Source organism: Camelus bactrianus, chromosome 11, assembly GCF_048773025.1.
Source record: "Camelus bactrianus isolate YW-2024 breed Bactrian camel chromosome 11, ASM4877302v1, whole genome shotgun sequence".
Classification (NCBI taxonomy): Eukaryota; Metazoa; Chordata; class Mammalia; order Artiodactyla; family Camelidae; genus Camelus; species Camelus bactrianus.
Window position 1 is genome coordinate 60,679,853 of NC_133549.1, and position 26,710 is coordinate 60,706,562.

Sequence of the window (26,710 nt, forward strand, 5' to 3'; positions counted from 1 at the left end):
ACACTGCTTTATAAGACTTAGATGAGAAGGGATTGTTTGGCTGAGAGAGTAAAGACATAGGCTTGAGTGACCATACTGGACACCTCACTATTATCGTGGCCACTGACCATTAGCATATGGTCTCAGGGCTATTGGTGACCCCAGGGATCTCTGTTTTTGCCCATGATATTGCATTTTAAATGTGACTTTTACTTTCAAAATGTAAGAAATACTCTCCTAGGATTGCGTAGAAAATACTTACAAAGGGACCTTTTAAAGAACTCATGTTTGGGCAAGATACTGTCTAATACAGTAGTGTTCTGTTTATCAGGCACCATCAGGGGGAGAAGTGTTACATATAAGCAAGTTTTCCAGATATCCAAACCATATTCTTTCCATGCTAAATCTTTTGAAAATTTTGCAGAGCTGGAGTAAATAAAAATAGTCCTAAAATATTTTGTACATGCTGTGCTTTCTTAAGCATAATATGCTAAATTTAATTTAATGTATTTAATAACTCATAATCTTATTTATTGATTTATGCATGTATGTATGTTCTAAGAGCTGTTTAGTAATCTAGTATTTCTGTCCTGAAAAATTAGCTAAGTGCTTCTATCATTCTTTCCTTCTTCCTAGCATACTCTTCCATTTTTCAAATTTGCAATCAATGATATATCTTGTGCTGTATATCATATTGGCAGACTGCTTAGTGTGGGTTAACACAGGTGCTAAACTCCTCAACTCAAATTCTTCATACTATTATCTTTGGACAGAGGAATCTGCCTTCTATGGGGTCCTCTGGACTCCTGATCACCTCAAACTCCAGGAGCAGTTTCCCAGCCAATTCTCCAACAGGAGACCACACTCTGGGCACAGTCACTCTCTGAATACCTCCTTCCTATCCATAATCCACAATGGAAAATTGCTTTATTAAAGATACCAAGAAAATAACATTAACATAATAAAATTGGGGAGGGAGGACAGAAATCTACTAAAATCAGAGCCACAGTGGTAGCTTCTACAAAACAATGAGAGGCAAAATTGCACACAGGACTTCTTTATCCGTAAGAACAGAAACCCAATTCAAACTGACTTAAGCTCAAATGTTCACTAAACAGAAAAAGATCTGAAAAACTTCAGGAGAAGGTGAACACAAGTGTTTGAACTGCCTCCAGGAGACGACTGCTCTCCATCTCTGCCCTACAACCCTCTGCCTTGGCTCCATGTACACACCTGTCTTCTTCATTCATAGTTCCCAGCAGATCCAGGCTTATACCCACCTGGCTTACAGGCAAATGGAAAGAGAGTTTCTCTTTCCATCAACTCTTACAAGCATCCCAGAATTGACTCTCATTGGCTAGGCTTACATCTCATGGCTCCTGAAAGTCAGTCATTATGACTGAAAGCCTGCAATACATTGATTGGCCAAATATATCTCTAGAGATTAGAGGGATGGGTCAGACAACTATAACCACATAGACCTACAATTTAGAGTTAGAGTGTAATTACTCCCCAAAGGAAAACCATTGTGTTGTTACCAGTGTAGGTATGAATGGATGCTGGGAGGATAAAACCAACAGTTTTGTGCTAAAGAAGCTAATGGAGATGAACAAGCAAAGCCAGGATGCCAATTACCAACTCCTATTGTGACTCAGAGTAATTCTATCACACACCAGCCATGTCCTCCCAATGGGTGCCTACCTACCAAATGACCTTCATCTTGAAGATTCCCCTCTAACCTCCATCTGCTCCAAGGCAGAATCAGGAGAAGGGTGAAGGTTGCTGATGAAATCTCCATTGGCCAAACATCTCTGAATTCTCCAAGATCTTTTATCCTATTAGTCAGGGCTTCCATTACTTCATTAATTCATTTAATTACTTACTCATTTTTCTTTCTTTTGACAGATCTTAAACAGGCCCAACATGATGACTATTTTCCCAAGGATATGAATATTGTAGAAAACAATCAAATGTATATCAATGGCTTGCTCCACGTTACTCTGATGGTTGACCTTACTACCATACAAGAGAACAACCTGTGATGTAAATTTAGATCATCCTTCTCACCTAGTTCCCCACTACTGAATTGGAAATTTTGAAAGTTCTAATGGACCCTTCACTACACAAAAATGGACTAAGATCCTACTATATGCCAATCACTGAAGATAAAGCCATGAAGACACAAGTCAAAAATCTGCCCTTGCAGAGCTCACTGAGGGTGGTAAAGACAAGGAAACTGACAATTATAATACAGAGTAGTCAGCACTAGCATAGAAGTAGACATAGGGTGGCATGAGCATAAAGATAAGGGCCCTTAATTCCTACTGGAAGGTCAGAGAATTGATTGGATGTATTCCCATTACTGTAATACCCTCAGGACACATTTGCCTTCTTCTGATTTCCACAGAATACCCCAGATAATATATGGGGCAGGAGGCGAAAGACTCCAACACATGCTTCAGACATTAAAGAGCAGAGGTTCCTAACTTGGGTCCATGAGCACTGGTTTTAGAGGGTAAGGATAATGCCTGAGATTGTATTCAAAATTCTCCATGTTTGTACAATTTTTTCTGGGAGAGGATTTATAACTTTCACCAGAGCCTCAAAGAGAGCATGATCAAAAGGCTTTAAGAGTCACTACTCCAGAGAGAAAGGGGGAGAGAGACAGAGACAGAGATGCAATCCTTGATGAAAGATTTCTATTGTTTGATGGGGAGCCAAGGAATGACAGTGATTCCAGCTGAGCTGGACTTGCATCATCTCACTTCCTCTGAAACAATTTCCAGCTAGGATTGAGATTCTAGAAATTATTCGAATGGATGCTTTTTTCTTCTTCTTTCTTTTTTCCTTTAATGGTGAAAGAGCCTACTGCATGTTGATTATATTAAATTAGCCACTGCCTGTCCCCGACCCCCATCCCTTCTCCAGGGACATTGAGCAATATCCTGATCAGGCTGCCTGGCCTGCTTGTAAAGTGAGGGAGGTCTGGCTCCAGTACCCTACTCTTCAATCGTCCCTCCCAAACCCCTATCCTCTGAACATGTGTCTTCCCTCTTAGAGCCTATCCTGTGCCTCTTTTTTCTTGGTTATCTTTATTCTTACCAAAGGAAAGGTGTTGGTTGATAAAGGAAGGAATTAATGATTGCATTTTTAAGAGAATATATCCAATAGATTTGGAAAGCTCTTCAGGATTCAAAGGAATGAAGCTTTGAAGGTTGAATGAATGTCAGAGGAACTGGTATTTCAAGCCACTAGAGATTCCCAAATTATACTACAAAGGTACCTGCTGATTCATAAGGCAAGTGTGCACTTAAGAGGCTAGGACCACAACAAAGAGCCATGAATTTCTGAGAGTCACTGTACCCTCTGCTTATTAACTTCTCTGTCAAGTAAGAGGATTGGACTAGATTTTCTCAAAAGTGCCTTCAAGCTTCAAAATATCAGAGGATTGAATGCTAATTAAAAACCTACTGAGGAATAGACTTGGGCTCAATGTACAAACAAACTCCCAATAAGGAGAAATATTCAAACACAAAATGGGAGGTAATAAACTCCCTTTCATGGAGATGTTGATGCAGAAGCTGGACAGCCTCTTGCAAAGGGTATTAAAGAAAGGAGTAGTTGTTATTGTGTGTGTCTGTGTGTACACTCATTTGTTCATTCTACAAATACTGAGAAAGCCCCATCTATCAGTAGGCACTGATGAGTCAACATTAAAACATATAACACTGACAACTTCTGCCTCAGTAAGTCTGCATTCTAGACCCAGGACCAGGCAGGTAACACATGTCTACAGTGGTCAGGCCTGAAGCAAACTGGAGAGTATATGCCCTAATTAAAGGTACTCAGGTATTAAATTATACTCATTTTGCAGCCAGATAAAACAGGTCTGCAAGCTGAATTTGACATTGATCACAAAGTGGTAATCCATGGTCCAGATTATAAGGATTTATTCAGTGCTTACCATGTGCCAACACTGTACTAGATGCTTCACACATATTAAGTTACTTATTTCTATAGTTAAGGCACTCTTATCAAGGACAATGATTACTTTCATCTTACAGATAAGAAAGCCAAAGCACAGAAGAGTTAAGACAGGAGCCCAAGTTACCTGGCAAGCCAGGAAATCTGGCATCAAATCCATTTATGAAACTCTATGTTGTCTTCATAGATGATTTCTCTGATTCTGAACTTGTTGATTATGTGGAATTGATCTCATTTGATCAAACTAAAGAAAGTGACTTGGTGAGTGAGTTTTATTTACTTCTCATTTACATGACCTGCTTCATACAAGTTACAGTGAAGAGAGTCAGAATCCATTTTAGATTTGAACCAGAATGACTTCTGACATTTCATCTCATTTTAAATATTGTCTTCTCAAAAATAGGGGAATCCCAGAAGATGTTAGTGTCAGATTGTTTTCTCCCCTGCTAAGCAGCCAAAAGCTGGGAAGAGTGAACAACTATTCTTCTATTTTACATGTTAAAGGAATAAGCAAATTATTCATTCTTTGATCTAACAAACTTACTCCTTGACCACAAAGTAGCAGAATTTAAGAAGTAGAAGAAAATTGATCATCTGAACAGTTAGTCCTGTGGTATGTTAATAACATTTACAAGAAAACAGTAACTTCCTGGTCAAATAATTGGGAATTACTGAGTTTAAAAAAAAGTTAATCTAGGGGTGTTATTTCAAGACTTCCAGATCCTTCACTGTGCTGTGCCTTGGGAATCCTTTTTGCATGGAGCATCTATTGGGCTAGGAATCTCTTGGGCTAGAGTAGATTTGGAAACTAACCTGATCTCCCATCTAATTTTCTCACATGTGGAATTGAGCAGCTTAGAGAAGATAAATGAGCTACCGAAGGTCTCCTAAGGACTTAGCTGATAACTAATAGCCTGATATAATAATAGTACTAAAAAAAAAAGGCCATTGGATTTTATAATCATGATAGCATCAAACTGAAAGAAATCTTAAAGAGTATCTAAACAATTCATTTTGTTTGAAGAGGAAACATAGTTCCAAAGAACATAAATACTTACCCAAAGATGTACAGGCAGAGTCTGGACCACAGTCCATGCTTTCTGTCTTTTCCTTAGAAGGGAACTAAGTGAAAATGAATTTAATTACGTTAACCAGAAATGACTGTTAACCAGGATTTTTCAGGTACTGTGTAAGGACTTCTGCTAAAAGTTATAAGGCCTTTACAAGACAGGCACTGAGAGGCTGTGGTAGCTTCAGTGGCTGGTGGTTTCACATTAGAATCACGCGAGGAGCTTTAAAAATAATCCTGACCACCATTGCTTGGCTACACTTTAGAATGCTCTAGATGATCTAAATCTAGAATTTGGGGGTAAGATGAGGCCCTGGTAGCTACACTTTATAAAGTGGCCCATATTATTTTATTTTTGGGTTTTTTTGTTCATTTTTTTTTGAGAGGGGGAGGTATTTAGGTTTATTTATTTATTCTTGGAGGAGGTACTGGGGATTGAACCTAGGACCTCGTGCATGCTATGCATGCATTCTACCACTTGAGCTATACCCTCTCCCGCTGCCCCATATTATTTTAGAGCAGCCAGGGTGGAGAACCACTAACTTAGGACAAAATGAGATCTGAAGTTGGAGAAAAGAAAGAGCGGAGATGGTAGGAGAGGCCTCAGGAAAGAAGGTGCCCCAGTTATCAGCAGAAAGAAGGTTGTGGTGCTTATCTCCTTATTACACACACACATACACACATACACACACACACACACAAAATCCTTTAACTGTTTGGAAGTGGAAGAACATCTTAGTGGGAATAAGACAGCAATAAGAAGAGATGAATAAAAGTATCACTACCCAGCCTTGGGCCTACCTGGGTTTTGATAGCATGCGTTTGTAGGAAATCCTATCAGCATGGCCCTGTGGCTTTCTTCTGAAACACTCCATATTCTCTGCATGGAAGCAGAAAGAGCAGGCCTGGGGGCTACTTTGACTTCTGGATAAACAAGATAGACACAGAGGCCTCACACTAGTCCCAGAACCAAGGAGTGACAGCAGGCAGTCGATAGATTCCACGAAGCTTGTCCTTGTGCCACAAATACAATGAACTAGTGATGACTCCAGTGAGCAGACCCCACTGCGAGTGGGTCCATGTTATTCCACTGCCCAGGAAATGCCACTTGGAGTGAACTCCCTGCCTAGGCTAGCGGTGGTCCACTGTGCTCATATCTATGTTTTTTAGATTCCTTTCAAGCCTCTCTTGCCATCTTTTGGAGATTATTTTTTCATTTCAAACAAATTTTAGATCTATAACCATCACTCCAATTACTTCTGTAATAATGACCTTCTTGTACTTTGTGGGACTGCCAAATCTGGCCACTTCATAGCTGATTATGAACTTGTGACTAAGCAGCCGACATTTCAAGACAACATTTAGCCAGTTCCAATGAGGAAGCAGCAGCTAGCATCTTCTAGCAATTACTGTAATTTATGTGTTAAGAAACAAAATAGCAATGCTCAGATTTCTTTAATAGATTCTTAACTAACCACATAAGGATGGAGTCTAATTTGTAGGGGAACTGTCTTCTTGTCCTTCACCTCTGATCAGAGCAAGTCTCAGAATGAAGTGCTATCTGAGATTAAATTGTGGCTTTCTTTTCTTATTCCTCCTCCCTTTTTAATTTAACTATCTTCTGCTCCAGCCGGAACCCAAGAGTTAGCATGTACAGTGTGTCTTCCAACTGAACTGCTTGATCGTCTATGACTCAGCTGTCCAGAGAGCCACAGCTGGCTTGGTGTTGATTTTAAAAGACTTCTCTTTCTTTCTCTCTCTCTCTTCCCAACCCTGCCTACCCCGCCCCCCTAGCCCCGCAGCTCTCTGTCTTCCCCTCTCTCTCTCTCTCTCCAGTTACACAGCGTGACTCAATACCCAGTTCCTTCCACTTGGCTGTGAGGCGCACAGAGGGAAACTCCTAGTTCTCTGGCTACAGTCTTGGGCTCTGGAAGCAGCTTTATAAGGTCAGTGTCCCAAACCAAAGCAGACAGCAGTACAAATAAACAGCCATGGGGAGACAGACACGGAGTCAGGAAAATCCCCTACATGACTAGACTATCAATTTCAGCAGTGCTGCGGCTGGGAACGTCAGGTTCAAGCCCATGACACTGAGGCCAAAGAGTTTGCCTTGGAATAAGTGGTATTCTTAAGCCCATTTCTCCTTAGTCAGTGACCATATTTTGTTAAAGAAAAAAAAAAATCATGTGTGGGATTGGTGGGAGTCAGTTCCTGATAATCATAAAAATGGTGCATTTCCAGGATTTGAATTAATTGAGGCAGAAAGGCAATCTCAATCAGTAAAAAGCCTGAATTGTAGAAGTTCTCAACAGACAAGTGCTATTGGGAAGGATCCTACTGGGTACTGTCCTAGAAAAAGAACAGGTATTTGAGATACTAGATGTCCATTTAAATCCGGGTTCCAACTGCAATTTGCTGTGATAAATGTTATCAAAAGTGGATTTGTCATAAAGTTAATGGAGCTTACATTTCAGGATCCCTCTCTTAGAGGCACACAGCTAAGAGACACTAATAATGTGTTCACATGGTCATATGTTGTAAAATTTGCACAGGTAAACTGTTTTGGTATTCTTTTTCTTAAAGAGGGATCCCCAACTTATAGAAGCTTCAGGCCCCTTAAAACCTGAATGTACCCCAGTTGGGAAAGGTATATGGGGACAGAAGTGGCAGTGAAGGAGACTGTCTTTGGAGTTCATCTTATCTGTATTGATTCAGGATGAGAGGAGAAAGTACTCTGTTCAGGGGGAGGGTCCAGCTGTTCATTTTCATTGGTGATGTAGACCTCCCCTTTCTTCTGCCAAGCCACACTCCCTTGCCCAACTCAGAACAATCAGTGTGTCCCTATAGACACTTCCTTTAATCATGATCTTTACCTTAAAGGTAAATGAGAAAGTATATATGCCTGGCAAAAAGAAAGTAGTGAGGATAGATGTTGCATGCTTAGAAAGGTATCCCCTTTGTTAGTTTCTCACATCCCTGGTAGGCACATGGCTCAAGTCAGGCGTTTCAGAGTCCTTCCCTACCTGGGTTATTTCAATGTGAGCAGCGTGAAGAGGACCTCTTTTCCCTCTTCCTAACTCTGTAAAGGGTATGAACCCATGTCTGGTAGCAGACAGGGTTCCTGACTTGTAGAAAAGCTGGTCTGACGATGAATGGAGAGAGAAATCCAGTAGTCCCCAGTCCCTGATTTCAGCAAGTCCCATCCCAACTTTCTGTGGGTTTATGAGCCAATACATTTCCCATTTCTTCTCCAGTAGGTTGCTGTCTCTTACAACCTAAATCACCTTGACTAATATATTTTTTATCTGGAATCATATTGTCATGGAAAAAAATTTCATCCAGCTCTCTATTTCTCTTTTCTCAGATCAAGGCTTCCTCTTGGGAATAGTCTCTGCAGAATCATCCCTTAAAATGAAATTTTAATTACTTTCATCAACACACCTAACACAAATGAATTACCTATTGAGTCCATGGTAACTGGATCCCAGCTGGACTAGGTGAACTACTGGGAACTGACTGTGCTTACACTGCAAAATGAACAAGCCATAACCTCCCCATGCTCTGTTGCTAAAATGGAGGAGGAATCACTGATGACTGACTAACGAGCCATAAATGATGGCTGTAACTTCTAGAATATATTAAGTGCCATGTTCATGCTGGATTTAAGATTACTGGAGAGCTTGAAGGATATTTTGACTATCACAAGAATTAAAACATAGAACTAAATGTGCTGGGTATAATAACTTTGGTCTCACTGAAATGATTCAGCGAGAGACAACTGTTCTTATTAGGGACATCCTGAGGTGGTGATGCTCTGCATTGTAGAACTGTATGATTAGATGGCCTCAGGTTTTACTGAGTATAAAGTTTTCACAAATTATATACTAGAAAGATCCAAATTATAGATTGAGTGTTGAGTGGTAAATTACCCTGAACAGAGTGCTGAGTTGGAATTCAGAAATTCTAAGTTATTTTCTTAACTCTGTCCCTAAATTACTGCAGTTACCTGGAGCCTCAGTTTCTTCATCTGTAAAATGATAGGGCTGGACTGCACAATAATAACTACCATTTATTGAGCTGTTAATATGTGCTAGACTTTACACTAGGAGCTTCATGTACATTATTATACCACCACTTATTTCTATCACTAATTCTTTTAATAAATAATACTTTTTTAATCTCTTATCCTGTACAGATAAGGAAAACAAGGCTTAAGAGATAAAGAAAATTTCTCAAGATCACACAGATAGTAGGTGGCAGAGTAAAGATTCAAAGTGAACTAGACCAGGTTCAGAGCCTACACACATAATTACTATTTGATATTGTTATTCTTGAAGGATTTCTAAGATTCTTCCAGCTTTAAAGTGCTTTTCTTTTATTTCTATGTAACAATCTATTTCAGGATCTTGTTATCTTAATAAATTTGGATAACATTGTGGCAGTTAATTTCCGGTTAATTCAACTGTAATCAACATGTGATCTCAGACCTATTTATTCAATTATAACTGGCTCAGAACTAATTTTCAGCAAAATTAAGATATACCATTCAAGAAAACACTGATGGCCATTTGATTCCATAATTTATTCACCAGCTCATTCTGACCACACTACATTTTTTAGGCACAAACCCTGTTTAGAAGATGAATTTTGTCCTGGAAGGGGAAATTAAGCACTATTGGCTCTTTCCCAGTTAGGAAAATCCTAAACCAAACACTTATTTTCCTTCTGGTCTCCAACCCCTTTACTCCTCCCCAGCCACCACAAACACTGTCTGACCATGTGGTCTGACTAGTTGTTGTTGGTGGTGGTGGCCATTTTAATTCTACTCCACCCCCTCCAAAAGGGAGGCTGAAATTCCAAGTGAATCTATCAACAAGTTCATGTTTAGCTCAGAGTGTTTCTAACCCTGTTTCAGGAACTGAGGGTTGGAGTTGCAAAGAAACATAACACACAGCCCACTGCCTTGCAGGTGCTCCAAAGAGTGAAGGTGTAAATCAAGCAGATAGAAATATGGAACAATGTAAAATAAAGGGTAAATGATGTTAGTAACTCTTAACTGCTATGGTAAAAACGAAACAATGAGGAAGAGCTGGGATGGGGAAGGGAGAAACATTTGCGCTGAGGTATAGACAAGATTCAGATCCATTGGAGGGAAGGGGCTTTCCATATAAGAGAACTTTGACAAAGGCAGTGAATGTTAACTAAACTTACTGTGGTAATCATTTTGCAGTATATACGTATATCAAGTCATTAATGCTGTATACCTTGAACTTATACAGTGTTGTATGTCAATTACATCTCACTAACACTGGGAAAAATATATAAATAAAACTAAAAAGAGAACCATAATGAGACACGAGGAAGGGAATGAACATGATATGCTATAGCAATGTGAAGAGACCTTTTGTAGCGAGCAGACTTCTAATCAAAACCTGTTAAAAATGAAAATTCCATCAGAAAGGGCTGCTGAGGGCAGAAATCACATTTCTTTGCTCATTACCACGCTTCTGTGCCTACAACAATGCTTGACACAGAGTAAGTATTCAGCAATATTTATTAAATGAATAAATTATTCATCTGCTTTCATTACCTACATGTTGTACTTCATATAGACCTGCTACTCTCAAAGTGTGGTCCCAGGACCAGCATCATTGATAGTTTTGTATTTTAATTGTCTAAATTCAAATAAATAAAAAGATTTATCCATTGATTCAGATTGCTACTTTAACTACTGTATGGGAGTGTCTCTGACAAGAAGAGGAAGTAGTACCCTAGATCCTGGTAAGGTAATGCTGCTCAAAAACCAAATGATGAAGTACCAGTTTAAGAAGGCTGCCTGACCCAAACGTTTTCCCTGCCTTCCAAAAGCCTAACAAAATGATGGCAAAAGAGCAACCAATAAGAGCAAAGAGAATGGGAGGAACACCAAGACAATTACAAAGATTTCAATTAATGTCTAAAAAGCTGACGAGGACAGAAGACTATGGGACTTTTTTGGAGCATCTTGAGTGTACTTCTACTCCTGTTATGAAATGCTGAGGCAGATTGCTGAGGAGCATGGCCTAAAGGGTTAGCAAGGCTCCCTCTATTCCAGAAGTAAATCAGAGTCCTTCACAATATTTCATGGAACTTGAGAAATGGAAGAGGCATTAGAAAAAGGGATTCTATGGCTATTACCAAAAAGACAATACCAAGTACTGGAGAGGATGTGGAGAAAAGGGAACCCTTGCGCACTGTTGGTGGGATTGTAAATTGGTGTACTACGGAAAACAGTTTGGAGGTCCCTCAAAAATTAAAAATAGAACTACCATATGATCTAGCAATTCCATTTCTGGGTATTTTCCCAAGGAAAACAAGAACACTATTTTGAAAAGATCCGTGCAACCTTATGTTCATTGCAGCATTATTTACAATAGACAAGATATGTAAGCAACCTAAGTGTCCAACAATAAATGAATGGATTAAGAAGATGTGATGGAGACAAACAATGGAATATTATCTAGCCATAAAAAGAATGAAATCTTGCCATTTGTGACAACATGCATGAACCTAGAGGGTATTATGTTAAATGAAGTAAGTCAGACAGAGAAAGACAAATGCCATATGATTTCACTTGTATGTGGAATCTAAAAACCAAAACAAATGAACAAACATAACAAAACAGAAACAGACTCAGAGAGAATAAACAAGGTGGTTACTGGAGAGCAGGGGGTGGGGGGATGGGTGAAATAGGTGAAGGGGATTTATAGGTACAAACTTCCAGTTACAAAGCAAGTGAGTCGTGGGGATGAAGTGCACAGCAGAGGGAATATAGTCAATAATACTGTAATAACTTTGTACAGTGGCAGATGGTAACCAGACTTATCATACTGATCATTTTATAAAGCATCAAATACCAAATCACCGTGTAGTTCATCTGGGACTAACATAGTGTTGTAGGTCAATTACACATCAATATAAACAAACAAACAAACAAGCAAGCAAGCAAGCAAGCAAATGCAATTCCATTGCATTGAACAGGTGAGGAAACTGAGGTGTAAGGAAGTTAAGAGACTGCCCCCAGTCACACACTAGTAACTAGCAGACCTAAGACAATAAACCACATCTATTTCCCACTATGCTTTCCACTATTTCCCACTGCCTATGTCAGATGGTCAGAACTGTCAAGACCTTCCATGACTAAATCCATTGTGCCTTTCTAGTCACATGCAATCTCTCTAGCAAGTTCCCAGATGCTGCTAGTGCAAATACTTCTAACATTTGTCTAAAACCACAGTTCTACCATAATGAATAACCTTTAGCAATTAAACACTTAAGAAGATACTTCTACTATTAATATGATAAAAAGCTGATCTGTAACCTGAAACAAAAACTAGTTCCCCAATACCCTAAAGTTAATACCTTAGACTTAAATACCATTATTTATTTGCATTTCTTCCCAGGTTTGCCTTCCTAAAATTTCAGTAATTTTAGTGTTTTTATATCTTACCTGACCAAAGGAAAAGGACCGGCCTCAGAATGAGATTTTCCAACCAAGTTCCTTTTTATAACCACATTTCACTTGTTACATCATTGGAGTTTTAATTTTCTGTCTTTCATCCAGATTTAAGATTTTCAGGCCCAGTGCCTTTCTGAAAATGATGTATTATTTAGTTGGGCAAGGCTGGTCGTACCTAACACATCATCTTGCCATTTTGATATATTGATTTGGCCTATTAGCATTACTGAGAACTAATATAAACTGTATTGGTATTTTATTTAATATAAACCTTATTAGGCTTACTTAGTAAGGTTTATTTAATATTAACATTTTATCTGATATTAACTTTTTATTATTCTTATGAGGGCCATCTAGAGCAGAACTTTGCAAACATCACATTGTGCCATTCCCTAGTGCTATACATGAATCAGGGATGTCAAGACAGAGATCTGCGCCCAGAGCTGCTGGGAACCTGAGTGTTCAGGAGCCCCAGGTGGAGTGGAGGGCTGGAAGAGACACCAAGCACAGCCTTTAGGGTGCCATGAATTAATATGCGGTTAGATAAATGTTATCACTTTCTACATGTGCCACAAAATGGAAAGTTTGGAAAACACTGGATCTTTAATTCATGTCCATGGAGAGAAGGGATTGAGTCTGTGTGGTCAATGCTCTTTTCTAGGACAGGATGCTAATTCATCTTTTCGTAACACACTGTAACATGCCCTTTCCACTTGGTTATTTTGTGTGACCACTGTTGCAAATGAACTGTGGGACCCTGTCTTCCAACTTCTGATTGGTCTTTCTTATTCTGCTTGCAGCACCTACTTTCCTTGGAATTACCCTCAATTCCCACTGTTTATTTTTCCTGCTAATACAGAAAATAAAAGGTACTTAACGATAAAGCATGGACTGATTTTTTTCAGAGAAGAAACAAAATATTCATTTATAATTATATTCCCTTAATTTACAAAATCAGTAAGAAGTGAAATATGATCTATTAATCCTTTCTGTATTACAATTATGTTTCTACATACTTTATATCAACTTTCCCTTTTGTGAATCATTAGGAGTATTTTCCTGGACAGTTGTAACCTACTTTGATTAAACATTGTTATTTACTTTATCTATTTTGTGGTGCTCAGCTTGGCTAAGGGAAGCCCCTTTAAGTGACTCTTTTCTCCTTTGAACATTGCCTCTGGTGTTTTATAAAAGTATGCAAGCTGTCTGGCAACACAGGCTGTCCCAGACCCAAGCTGACTTTTCCCTGACCCCAAGACATGGAATCACTACCTTTCAAAGGATCTTGGGGTCCTTTAGTGGAAAAAAGTAAGAGAGACCCAAATCTGGGCACTAACAATGCTCAATGAGAATGGATGGTGGGAGCACTGACTTAACAGAAATGGAAAATACACATGGACACGAAGGATACGAGTTTACATAGAATTCTGCACTTTGGCATGGTATGTTTCTATGTACTTATTTTCCTATGGTATGTGGTTTTATCAGCCCCTAATACTTCCCTTTACATTGACAAAAGCGGCAACAACATTCTATGATCCCATTATCAGCCCTCCACCACCAAAAATCAGTATCTTGTTGAAGGTCCTGTCGGCTTTTTCTTTTAACAAGTCACTTAGTATTTTTACCTTTAAAATAGGATTGATTCTCCAATGTAACAAGTAGTTGAAAGGATTAAGTGAAATATCATAAAAGGTCATGAAAATGAAAACTATTTTTTATTCTCCTTATACATGAGTAGGGTTCCTAGAACACACTTATGTTTTCCATTTCCTTATCTTTGCTCACAACGTGTTCTCTTGCAAAAAAAAAACAAAAAAAACAAAAAACCTTTCTCCATTAGTACCTGCTGAAACCAGGCTCAGTTTAAATGCCTCACCCAGAAGCATTCCAAGGCTTCCAGGCAGGATGAGTCCTTTCTCTTCTGTGCTTCAGTACCTCAATGATTCTGATGTTTAAAACAATCACTGCATTATGTGATTTGTGTGCACATTCATCTCCTCTAATGAGATGAGTTTGTGGAGGGCAGAGATCATATTTTATATACCCAGAGCCTTGCGTGAAGTAGAGATATTTGCTGAATTGAATTGAATGTTGATTGGATTAAATCACTCACTGAGTTTCTATTCTCATGCAATTAAACAAACCCAAAGAGTTATTGATGAGCAGAATGAATAATTACTTAAAACACTACTTACTCTGATAACATTACAAGCTCCTAAAATTGAAGAAGTGTGGGCCTCTTAAAACGTGGAACAGAATCACCTAAGAGACTTGCTAAAAATTCAGATACTCAGGCTCTACCCAAGATACAGTGATGGAACTGCTGATGACACAGCCAAGCAATCTTGTATTTTTGACATCTGTCAGGTGGTTATCATGCACATCAATGTTTGAGAACCACTTGTCTTAAAGAAATCCTGGCCCTTATCTCACTTAAGGCAAAATACTACCCAGAGACTCTTGAAAACTATTTTTCCCTCATTCACATATCTTCTAGTAGCTGTTTGTAAGGGACTTAAAACAAGGTGCTTATGATGCTACAGTAGATCTATCTCCCAGGATGGGAACCAAGGTGTGTGTGACAAAGCGAGGAAGAAGATGCTTTTGAATTCATAGTATTATCTCATACTAACTAGTGAGATTTTAGAATAAAGCCCCAGTGAAGCAACATTTCTGTCCGTATGACTGAGGTATACTGAAATGGATGTGGGATTTGGCACCAGAATAGGTAGATTTGATTCCCAGCATTACTGCATGTTGGCTGTGAGCAATGGCAGGCTTTCTGAGTTTTTTTGTTTTCTGTAAAATGGAGATAGGAAAGCCTCCTTCGCTCTCAAGATTGTGATGAGGACTTTGTGAGAGGCAATGACACATATAAAGATGTTTTATTAAATCTCAGAGTGGTCTTTGTTTATTATTATTTTCAATGCATGTGTCGATTTAAAAGGCTCACTTCCAGAGCATTTCTTTGACTTCTCCCAGCCTCTCCAGGCTGGTAAAGTGGACCCTGAGTTCAGTTTCACTGTATATGCAAATGACATCCATGGTGCACATGGGGACCTACTCCAATATTAGTCACAATGCACATTAGGAGTAAGTGCTTGGTTCCTCTGGTTTTCAACCATAAAATGGAAGTTAAGTGACCCATTTACACAGATGAAAATGCTTTACACAACCTATGCCACAGATCATGTTCCTGTTATTCCTAACATTGCCCTGCTTTGAAGGGTGTTGAGCTCTGCTTTTTTCAAGTGCTTGGCCTAATGCTCAATTTGATTCAGAAGTGGCTATAGGGCTGGCCATATAGCTCAAAACAAGCACTTTAGAAATTAAAGGATGTCACGTCATCTGTGGTATTAGAACCAGCCCTTTGCGATGGCTTAGCTCATCTCTCTGCACTGGGAAGCACTTTTACCCCACTTAGCAGTCACCTTTGGTACTGCTTTCTGTAGGCCCAGAGCCCCCAGGCACCTGACACAGATGGTCATTCAATATTCCTTCAACTGAATGCATACTTTTTATTCAAAGAAAGATCTTTATCTAAGACCCACTGCATTGGTAAGTGTGGTGGTTATCACTTAAACTCTCTGTAGGACTCAAAGTTCCATATACAGCTTAGACAGAATCTCTTATTTGGAAGGGCTCTTGACAATCTAGCTTTTTCCAAAAGGTGTTCCATGGAGCACCAACATAGTGAGATACTCCTTGAAGAGGGTGGAGCAGGATTCCATTGTTAAGTAACTTTAGGAAACCCTGCCCACCTCTCTTGGGGGTCTGAACACACAACAGCATATTGAACGCTCTGAGAAGTCCTATAGTAGTCCCACCTTTTGTTATGTTGTTTGATAATATGTGACATGATTTGGTAATTGGATCCCTTATTACTTCAGCTTCCTACACCCTTAGTGGTGCAACACACGCTCTATGCACAGTAAGAGAATTGTCTCTTTTTAGGCTCTTAACTGCCATTCACTGCCTGTGAAAATTTGTCCCTAGACTAAACCAATTCCTGACTGAGTAATTCTGTGGTAATACTGTAGGGTTTGATTGCCTTCAAGGTAGAAATTAAGAGCATTTGTTTTCTTCAACTTTATTTTTGATAAGCCAATAAGTAGTCATGTTTCAAACATCAAAAAGAAGAAAAGGTGTTGAGTGAGAAGTCTCCCTCCCACCCCAACCTCTATCTTCTCAGCTGCCATTTTCCATCACCAACACCACCAGAAGTAACTGCTGCTTTTAATTTCTTGTTTAACCTTCTAAATAGTCAATGTTTAAGCATATCAATGCCAATTTATATATACATATATACCCTTTTAAAGTAAATAGTAACTTATTATACACACTTTTTCAAAGAGCAAAAGTTGTTTACCATCATCCTAAAGGGCATAAAACCCACAAAATTCGACTCTGCTGTGAGATCTTAACTTGCTCATGTGAAGATGAGATAAATATGCTTGTGGAGGGCCTAGAAATCTTAGTGTTGGCAAACCAGAGACTTCTACATGGCAGGAGGCTCCGTAAGAACCTGCAGTATATTTCAAGCTTACAAGCAAACCAAAGTACAAAGCCTCCTTCTAACCTTGTTATGCAGAGGTATCTCTTGGATACTTCATTGCTGATATGAAATATGCATCATGCAGATGCAAAGAAAAAGAGGTAAAACACACAAAAAAAATTTGCCAAATGAAAAATTTAAGTATCATTAAAAGGCTAGCAAGTAGGAGGCCAGGGAGAGGGAAAGAGTAGCCATGGATGACACACTGAGTGAAATATTCAGTAGCAAATGTTACATCTTTTTCAGTTTTAAATCACTGAAGCAGGGGGTTCATCCAATCATCAAGGCAGTATAACAGAATAGTTAAGAGGTTTTAAAGTCAATCAGGACTGTTTTCATGTCCCAGCTCTTCCACTTACTTCCTGTGTGATGGTGGGCCAGTGACCTAACTTCTCTGTGCCTCCATCTCATCATCTGTAAAATGGGTCAGTAAGAGTACCTACCTCCCAGGACTGTAGTGAAGGTTATGAGAGATGGTGCCTATAAAGAACTTAAGAGCTTGACCCAGTTAGATTAGTATTTCCTGAACAGAGGTGATTTTTTAAGGGCATTTTATTAGTAGATGAACCATTTAGGCTGTATCCATCTCCATCCAAGTAATTATCTATTCATTAAAAAGTTCAAACCCAGAGCAGATTGTTGCTGGGTAGGTTGTTTAGTTTCTACCTGCACTCTGATTTCATGTTGTTACTATGCTTGTGCTTTCCTTTGGATACTGCCTTAGAAAGTTCTAATTTATCCAGCAGATTTGGAGCTACCTGGGTATATTAACCACTGAAATACAATTTCAATTCGGATGAATTACAGAGTTAGACTTTTGCCCTTTATCTTGGTCCCTGGCCATGGGTTAGTGGACCAGAGACATCTCACTAAATTTGTAGGAATGGCTGAGAAAAAGATTCTTTCCCAATTTTATCCATTAACCCAATAGAAACTGCATTGAATCTATATTCTTTACATAAAGTAGAAATGATACTTGGAAAGGATCATAGTCTGAAACCCAGCTGTGTAATAAGAACCACACTGCTAATGTCAGCAGCTAGGAAGCTGTAGCCTGTTAAAAGTCTTTGGGACTCTAGCATCCACTCATATTGGTAACATTTTTGCTTTTTTGCTCTTGAAATGACACATCATCTTAGAGTTTCAAAGAAAGTCCCAAATCAGAGAGGGCTGAGCCTATTTAAGAGCTCATGGGAGAGTCATGGCATGAAAATAGCTGTCACCCAACAAATGAGGAATAGAGTTACTTCGGAAACAACAAATCCACAAATTTCTTTAGAACTAAAATCTCCAGACAGTTCTTAGACACTAGAGGAAGTCTATCTCTGGAACCCACCACAATATAAGTGAAGAAGGGTAATTCATGTGTGGCTGGTGAAATAATGGCTAGCTGCACTTGACAAAATATTCAAATATTTCCAGGAAATATGCAAGCTATGGATCACCAGTTATTAAATGTAGGTGTACATGTCTCTTTGGGGCCCTCAAGATAAATAGTGTGAAAAATAGGATTTAATATCTCTCTGGGTGATTCTGTTCTAGAATCAGCTAAATGACATGGAAATTGTCATTTGTTATGGATGAGAATAATAAACTCACAAAGTAATTTTTATCCCAAATTCAGATCCCGTCTGCTTCTCCCTCCCCTTGCTTTCCACATGCTGTAATGGGATAAATGATGTTTTCAATCAGGGAGGGATGGGAGAAATTAAGTGGCTTTAGGAAAAGTATATCCTGAATTTCCAAAAAGCTGTCTAGGTCAGTCCAGAGTCTAGTCAGAATGTGTATTCATCCTGCCTGGATATTTCCATTGACAGCGGAAGCAAGGCAGGGACAGCTGAAAAGGATTACACTTGTGACCCTTTCCCAGGGAGATACTAAAGTTGAGGCTACTTGGAGGCCCACAGCTTTTTGCCATTTTGCCTTAATTTCTCTGGGTAAGCAGTCATGCTGAATGAATTTGTGATTCACTTAATAAACACTTCGGGGAATGATTCTTGCTTCCCTGAGCCATGTTTTTTAATCTGGTCTACACCACCCTTCAAAATATGAAAGAAAAAAAAGCCTTAGAAAACCAAATGACTGTCCTTCCTCAACATGGGTGAAGAATGTTTCCATTCTGCTCATGTTATTACGGAAAAGAGTGTGCAGGAGTGGGATGGGCATCAAATTAGGTGTCAGCCCTACCTGCCAGTGGGTTGGTCGAGACAACTGCTATATTTCAAGTGGCTTGGAAAGTGTAATAAAGTCTAGAAATATAAAGTCATAGTATTCTTTTCTGTTTGGTGAGCCTATCAGACTTCAAAATACCACATGACCAGTTTCCCCAGAACACTACTGTATAGTTAAGAAACTATTCAACAAGGCTATTTCAGTGTTTACCTTAGATATGTGTTTTTTTCTCATTCAAAACCATGTGGTCCAACCATTGAACAGTCTTTTTAAAAAAACAAAACTAACAGAAAACATATGTTCTACTTACATTGAACTGAAGGATTAGCCTGGCCCAGTCAGCCGACTTCTTATACTCAGATGGACCTCACCCAACTGACTGACTGCTCTTCAGGTGAAACATCAAGAAGGCCCAAATAACCAGCTTTGCCTGCAGTTGTTCAGTTGTTCTGCAGGGAGAGGCTTAACTTTAAGCAAGTCCTATAGCTTATTAGTTTTAACATTTTATTAATGTTTAACAGAAAAATAAATTTCTGAAAACAGTCTTAGCTTACAAAGGCAGGGGGCAATGTGCAAAGTCTTTCCAAAGCTTTGCACAGCACCACTTAATAGAGATCATTCTGTTGACAGAGCATATTGTATGTAAAATGCAGATAGGTTCAAGTTCAGAGCTGCTGCTTTCACAGGATCATTCTCGATATATTTACATACTGGTCTACAACACTAATACTGGAGTATTTATTTACATATATATCACTAATATATATCACTAATCCTAGAGTTAACCAGTTGTCCAGGACACTATAGCACTGCCAAATAATATTTCACTATAAAGTTACAGCCCCTGAACTCTGTCAGAAATTCATTACATACATCTCATACCTATTTCACTTAAGACAGTGGGAAAGAAAAATTAAAACATTCCCACATCATGAGGTTCCTATGTGAAGAATGTATCTCTGACTGTGTCAGTAAGGTGTCTGTGGGTACCACCTTGCTGTGCAGGGAATACTGTTGGCCTGCTTCAAAGCTACCTGTGTCAGTGCTGAAACTACAGACATACGGTGCTGAGAGCATACAACACGTGTGCTTTGTATGCCGATTACAGCATTATTTAACAACCACAGTGAAGTGATTTAAGCTTAGCCACTACAAAATGTATCACAAGTTGCTAATTAGATCACTTTTGCTTTTGAAATATGCTTCAACCATGGAACTCATCACTTCAGGCTTTGCTTTATCTTTACTTCGCATCTACTGCTAAGAGCTCGTTCATTTTATTTCCTTCTATGCAGGATCCTTTTTCTCCTATCATAGCTTTCTGTGTTTGTCCCTTTTCCTGACTGTTGGCCCAACTGTCCACTGAATAATCCTCCAATTTTCTGTACTAGTTGCATAGTGGGGACAGTAGCAGTACTAGTAGTAAATAATAAATAGTAAGTTGTAATAATAGTGATAGAACAGTAGCTGCTATAGTGGAAATTGTTTTTGCCTTCTTAGCATCCATCCCTCCTCTGAAAACAGCTCCTCCACTTCCTCTTGGAGATCAAATCTCCCTTACTCTCAGCCTACATGGACACAAGGATTAGGCCTGGCCACGGGAGCATTCCATCCCTTGGCCCCGGGGACTCTTGGCTGGACACGTGATCCAATAAGGCCAATGAAACCCCATTCCAGGGTTTTCAGGAGACTCTTGGAATCTTTTCCCTGTGGTTGCTCAGCTGGGAGGATGTCTCAGCATCCATCTTGCCATCTCATGGGGGACAATTTGCCTGAGAATGAAACCAGTCAGAGGAATATGGAGCCAAGTGATTTACACAGAACCCGTAAAGAGGACCTTGAATAAACTAGATTCAGATGCTCCTGAAACCAGGGTTTTTTGTTGAGTCAGGTTGAGTTGGGCTTCTGTCACTTAAATTAGCAAAATCCTGACCAATACAAATCACAATGTTTATTGAACATTGTTTGTGTGTCAGGCTCCAAGATAAGTGTTAACTTTAATAGCTGTCCTCTCATTTAATCCACACAATAGTTCTATTTGTTCAGATGAGAAAACAGAGATTTAAAGAGATTATGTAACTTATCTGAGGTCATACAGCTGATAAGGAACATCAAAACCTCTTAATTGATTATACTGATAAGGCTGATTTTAGCAAGACAGGCCTATGACATCAATTCAGAGAAATACCCAAATCAGAGGGCTGCTGTTTGGTAGGCACCGAGACACTGAGAGCATCCATTTAAGCACCTTGGGCTTTAGAGTCTTTAGAGAGCTGGTCTTGTCAGAGCTGACAATAGATGAAATGAAAGCCAGACAAAATTCTACTCACTTGGCTATAGGGTTTGTTAGATCCTGAGATTCTCCATATGGAACAGGAGTGAGGACAGTCAGTTCCAAGGCCTCTGTGAGGAGACAGCATATATGTCAGGATATGTGTGTTACAGTTCCTTAATGTCTGGAAGAATTAAGGTGCCTCCTGAAAAGGGTCTTGGGATAGCTCCAAATGGGGTTAAGAGGCTGGTGAAAGGATGAGGTAGTGGTTGACCCTAGAGTCCATTCTAGCCAGCATTTGTGGCTGCAACTGATTTGTCATGGTCTGGCCCAGGAAGAGGTGAAGTCATTGTGGTTGAAGGTAAAAAATGATCCAAGTGTGTTTCAGGCTGAGGCCTGTTTGCCCCCCAACCATTCCTTTCCCTTCCCTATCCTGCCCTGCTTCTCAGGGGGACTGGCCCCTGCAGGTCCCTCTGATAGACAGCTTCTGCCTGAATTAATGGCAGGCACTGGCGAGGTATTGGCAATGAGAACAAGAGTAAGTTAGGGTGTTTCTCTTCCTCAAATTCATTCTCTGGCAACAGCTGGGTCTCTTCCACAGACCAACCATGGTTCCACTTCTGCCTCCTAACCCCCACCCCTGGACCTCTGGAAACACTGCCTTTGTCTCTCCAGCCTGTGGGCTGCTGGTGGCTTCCAGCCAGCACTGTCCCCCGCTGGTGTCACAGCTCCTCCATCACCCATAACCAATTCCCTGTTGTAAATGCTTGTAGAGTTTCCTGTTTTCCTGGTTAGCCAAGTGTCCAAAATACAGCCACTTCCTGAGGGGAGCGACCTGCATTTGGGTACCCTTATGTAGTATGTGCTTAAAAATTAGTTGGTTACTTAGTTGCTTAGCTTGGACTCTCCTGCCAACCTAACCCATCATTTGTTCCCTCTGCTTTCACAGGATGGCTCTGCAGAATCAAAGATCTGTTTCTCAGCCTCATTTTAATGGGCTGGCTGGGCCCTCTTGACTTCCTACTTACTACTTTGCAAGCTGCTAGGAGCTGAGCAACAGCAGTCTTTTCTGAAAATCTTTTCCATCTTCTCAGTAATTGTACTAAATATCTGATTTTGTGTGGGCTGGTCACACAAAACATACTTCCCTTTTCACTAAAAACAAGTGCAGTTTTTTTTTTCTCCCAAAATTTAAGAGAAAAGTCTGATTTACACTGAAAACAGTGGTTAATGGACTTAGCATACTAATTCCCATTTAATGCAGTAAACTTCAAGAGTAGACTTTCATCTGAGTGTAGGTAAATCACAGAATTCTTATACTATGTTATTGAAAAACATCCATCTTTAAATAAAAACCGTTTCTTTTAAGCCATTCCCTCAAAGTAAAGTCAACCTTAATTCCTTGTTTGCACCTGAAAGAACTGGCATATTTATCTTTAGCTGCAGCTTATAATTGCCTACCCTTACCTCCAGAATGCCACATTTCCGATCCAAATCTTTCTTATTGGTTTGTTTGATCACCCCCTGCCTCAGGAAGAAACCCAGAAGGTACTGCATGGGCAAGTGGGTCAATGGTGCAGCTGATTGGAGCTGACTGAGCCAATGGTGCTGCTCTGGTGCAGTGTTTTGTTGGCTATATCATCTGCAACTGGGGTTGGCCAGAGTGGGAGAACTTTGGGAGTAGCCACAGGAAGTGGATATTTCCTGACCAGCTCATCCCTTACTGACTCTCCAGCATTTTCTTGTCTACAACTAAAACGTTTTGCCTTGTGTGTTCCTGTCTACAGCCTCTTGAGACAGTGGGTGTTTTTTTTTTTTTTTTCTCTTTAATTTTTCAACTTGTGCCAAATGTGTCAGGAGTTAAGTCCATAATGCATAGATCTTGGCCCCAGATATTTTTAGGATATGGCCTCTTTGTTTCTGGCTTTACAGTAACCAAATGTGTCAGAAAGTCCAACCCTTTAAGAAATTTTGACTGGGTGCTTCTGTAGAAATGAGAACCCTGTTAAATGGAGAGTGGGAAGACAGGCCTGACAAACTCTCCCCTTCCTACGACCCCAGTAAGAATACAAGAGAGTGCAAGCTATCTAGATGGGCTGTCCAAGGAGAGGACTAAGATGAAGCACTCTCAGTCCCTTCCTTAGTACTCAGCACTGGCTTTCTCTTCATCTCAGACTAGGTCCTCTAGGCAGGGCCATCACATATGGCCAAACAGGTCAACTCCAGGAAATACCATTCTCATCATCTTCGAAGTTATGCAGTGTAGTCTTCCCAACTGTGCACGATGGCCCTATTGTGGGAATGAGGCTTCCCTGGTTTCTCTTGCTTCACCTAGACCTAGACCTTGACCTCAAAGATCTGCTCTTTTAGCTCAACTTTCTCTCTGCGTAAACTGTCAGGCCTTAGTTACTTTGCTTTAAAAAAGAGGGGGTGATCTCTACCTCAGTAAGCTTTCATGAGACTGAATGAATTGGAAAAAAGGGGACTTACATTACTTGGGAAGTCTTCCCCAAAGACAATGCAGTATTATTTTCAAGTTGGCACCAATAAAAGTACTCTTTGGGAATGATAAAATTTACCCATATGAGCTAAACTAACTTTTTCCATGTGCTGGGACAACCACGGAAATTAGCAAGGGGCTAGTGTGCTCAGGGTCCCCAAGAAGTGAGGCTGACCTCAAATCAGCCATGTACTGGAAAATTACGGATAGCAGGTGGCCTTGAAATAATTATTATCCCTCTGTACTAATACAATTCATGAGGTGAGGACTGAACATTTAGTAAGTTATAGGAGAAGGTTGTCTTTAAGTATCAGATGGGTTCAGAGAGAAGGGATGGAAGAGAAGCTCAAAGAAAAGGAAGCTCCTGGAGCTAGTGAGAATTTCTTGGGGAGGAGCAACTGGATTGGCTTTGAAGGCAAGAGTCTGAGAGCTTAGAAGCAGACAAGACGGACGTGAGAGATTGCACAGCAGAGAAAAAGTTTGGTATGTTAGTGGGATAAACAGTTGATTGGAATGGAGACCGTGCATTTGGGGAGTGAAAGATAGTGGATTGGTGGGGTGGAGTCATCACAGACCACAAACCACAGTGGGCTAGGAAACCACCGTGGGGCCTGCTTGGTGCTCAGACACCATTAAATGTGTACTTTCCATGGCCATCAAACCAAGTATGTGGGGCAGAGCCTGTTTCTTCACCTAGATCACAACCTTAGAGAATCTTAAAACTTTTTTTTCTGCATGGTCTGGTGCTTCTCCCTGTATATAATTTCCTATGTGGGGACACACACTGCTTTGTCAAATAAACAGTCTCTTCCTTAAGGGGTGTTCAGTCTGGAACTTGTTTCCAAAAACGTGTTTGTTCCCCAGCAAAGAAAACAACTAGACCATCCTAAAACTGGTATCCTTCAAATTAGGAACCAAAGCAAGTTGCTTCAAATTATCTGTCATTGATAATTCAGACTGACACCAAAGTTTGGTTTCTTTAAAACCTTAAATCCTTAAACTCTCTTTTCAAATGGTGTTGAACATTTAGTTAGTATAAAGACCTCCCTGAGATGAGGGGGTTAATTTTCTGATGCAGCACCTGACTCAGGAGCTGGCCAGTGCAACCGCAGCAGCATGGAGTTCATCATCATCCTGGGCCAGTCCTCAAAGGAAGGGACCACTGAATCTTCCCAAAGTTGCCTCCTCAGAATAGGTAATGTATGTAGTACATATTTCAGCCAAAGCTGTGTTGGTTGCAAGGAGAGGAAACTCAAGCATGCTTAAATAAAGGCTGTAAAGATGTTGGGATGCCACTGAAATGAATTTTAGCTAGCCAGTCCTCAAGGGAAATGAGATTGAAACTGGGAGCCACCAGAGAGAAGGCAGCTTCTCTGTCTGTCTCTTTGAAGCAGCACAGTCCCTCACCTGCTTTCCTTTATCTTTGCTTCATTCTTCTCTCTCTAAACGTACTTGATTCTCATTACTTAACAGCAGTTATGTTCTCTAAAATTGACACAAATAACCAAATTAGAAAACAGTGAGCCATTACTCCTAGGGGAAATACAGGATTAGGTTCCTGCAAGCCTCTGGTCATAATACTCTTGCCAACAGATGTGTATTTCTGTTTTAAAGCACCTTATTGAATATGTACTGTTGATTCATTAACATTGAATTCACAACCAACAGCACTACAATCTGAAGGAAGCTTATCTAATACATGTATTTTCTCTGTAAGGAGCGTTACGGCCTTCTTGAGCTTAGGAACACTAGATAGCACTTCAGGACTATGTTTGGCCGTCATTTTAAACAGTGAAATCACCAATAAAAAGCACACAAATGTGAAAAATGTGGCACTAAATAAGCTGTGGAAATGACACTTGTTATAGCACAAGAGCTGAAACAAGAAGGTAGAGCATCTCCTCATTTGACTTCAGCTGTGAATGCAGTGTTGGGTGACTCAAATTTTCACCACTTTGCCCATGTTTGCGAATGACTGCCAAAGTGCTGCTAGTACTGATTTGGTGTTACAAATAAATTTTATCAAGTAAACAAATTTGCAAATAGGGTACACGAGGATAATGAGGCTCCACGGACCTCAGCTGCTTCTCTTGGCACAAGATTTGTTTCCCTACAGCTTCAGCTTTCTCTGTGGCTCTCACGCTCCCCGAGCTCCAGCTTCAACCCTGGCCTACACAGTCTTTCCACTCTGTTCCCGTGGCTAAATGTCTCAGTCGCTTCGGGTCTCCTTTACAAATCCCCCTAGAAAGAATTTGTTTGGCCTAGCCTTTGAATTAGGTCCATTTGGAGCAAATACCCATCTGTGTTACGTACACGGCAGGGCAAAGAAGTCATTGCTACATAGACTACTTCAGGCCTGAGGGTGGGGGAAAAACTGGCACCGGCAAAGCCCACTGGGATTCCCAGAGGTAAAATAAGATATAATCTAGGTGATAAGGTCTAACCTCTTCTTTTGTGCTTGGTCTAGTTTCACTTGCCTGTAGGGTGCCGCGTGGAGACACCTTGCATCCACTACTTCAGACCAGAGTTCCTAGGGCGAAAAGGCAACTGGATGCCTCAGCTCGGCGTCCTGCGGCGAAGCGCCACGCACTACACCTCAACTCAAGATGGCGGCGACGAGCTGTGCAAAGAGAGGCTGCACCTGGCACCGCGATCTGGGAACGCCAGCAACACGCCTG

General features: G+C 40.2%; 1 protein-coding gene and 1 long non-coding RNA gene across 6 annotated transcripts in view; one reads left to right on the plus strand and one right to left on the minus strand.

Annotated features, from left to right (window-relative positions):
• Positions 1 to 16,463, plus strand: part of ZNF365 (zinc finger protein 365) — a 166,787-nt gene extending 150,324 nt beyond the window's left edge. The window contains exons 7-8 of one of the 2 annotated variants that reach the window (XR_012510267.1): positions 1,885 to 6,978; positions 8,397 to 16,461. The gene's annotated coding sequence lies outside the window, so the exon portion shown is untranslated. Of the gene's footprint in view, positions 1 to 1,884 lie in introns of both variants that reach the window. The other variant, XR_012510266.1, reaches the window with a different exon arrangement.
• LOC105071296 (uncharacterized) overlaps positions 1 to 26,710 on the minus strand; it is a 361,750-nt gene that overhangs the window by 146,007 nt on the left and 189,033 nt on the right. For 3 of the 4 annotated variants that reach the window (XR_012510268.1, XR_006725886.2, XR_006725888.2), the window contains exons 5-6: positions 21,591 to 21,663; positions 19,571 to 19,709 (exon numbers count right to left, since the gene is read on the minus strand). The exons of the other annotated variant lie outside the window; for it this stretch is intronic. This is a non-coding gene — a long non-coding RNA (uncharacterized LOC105071296). The remainder of the gene's footprint in view (positions 1 to 19,570; positions 19,710 to 21,590; positions 21,664 to 26,710) is intronic. 4 annotated transcript variants of the gene reach the window in all.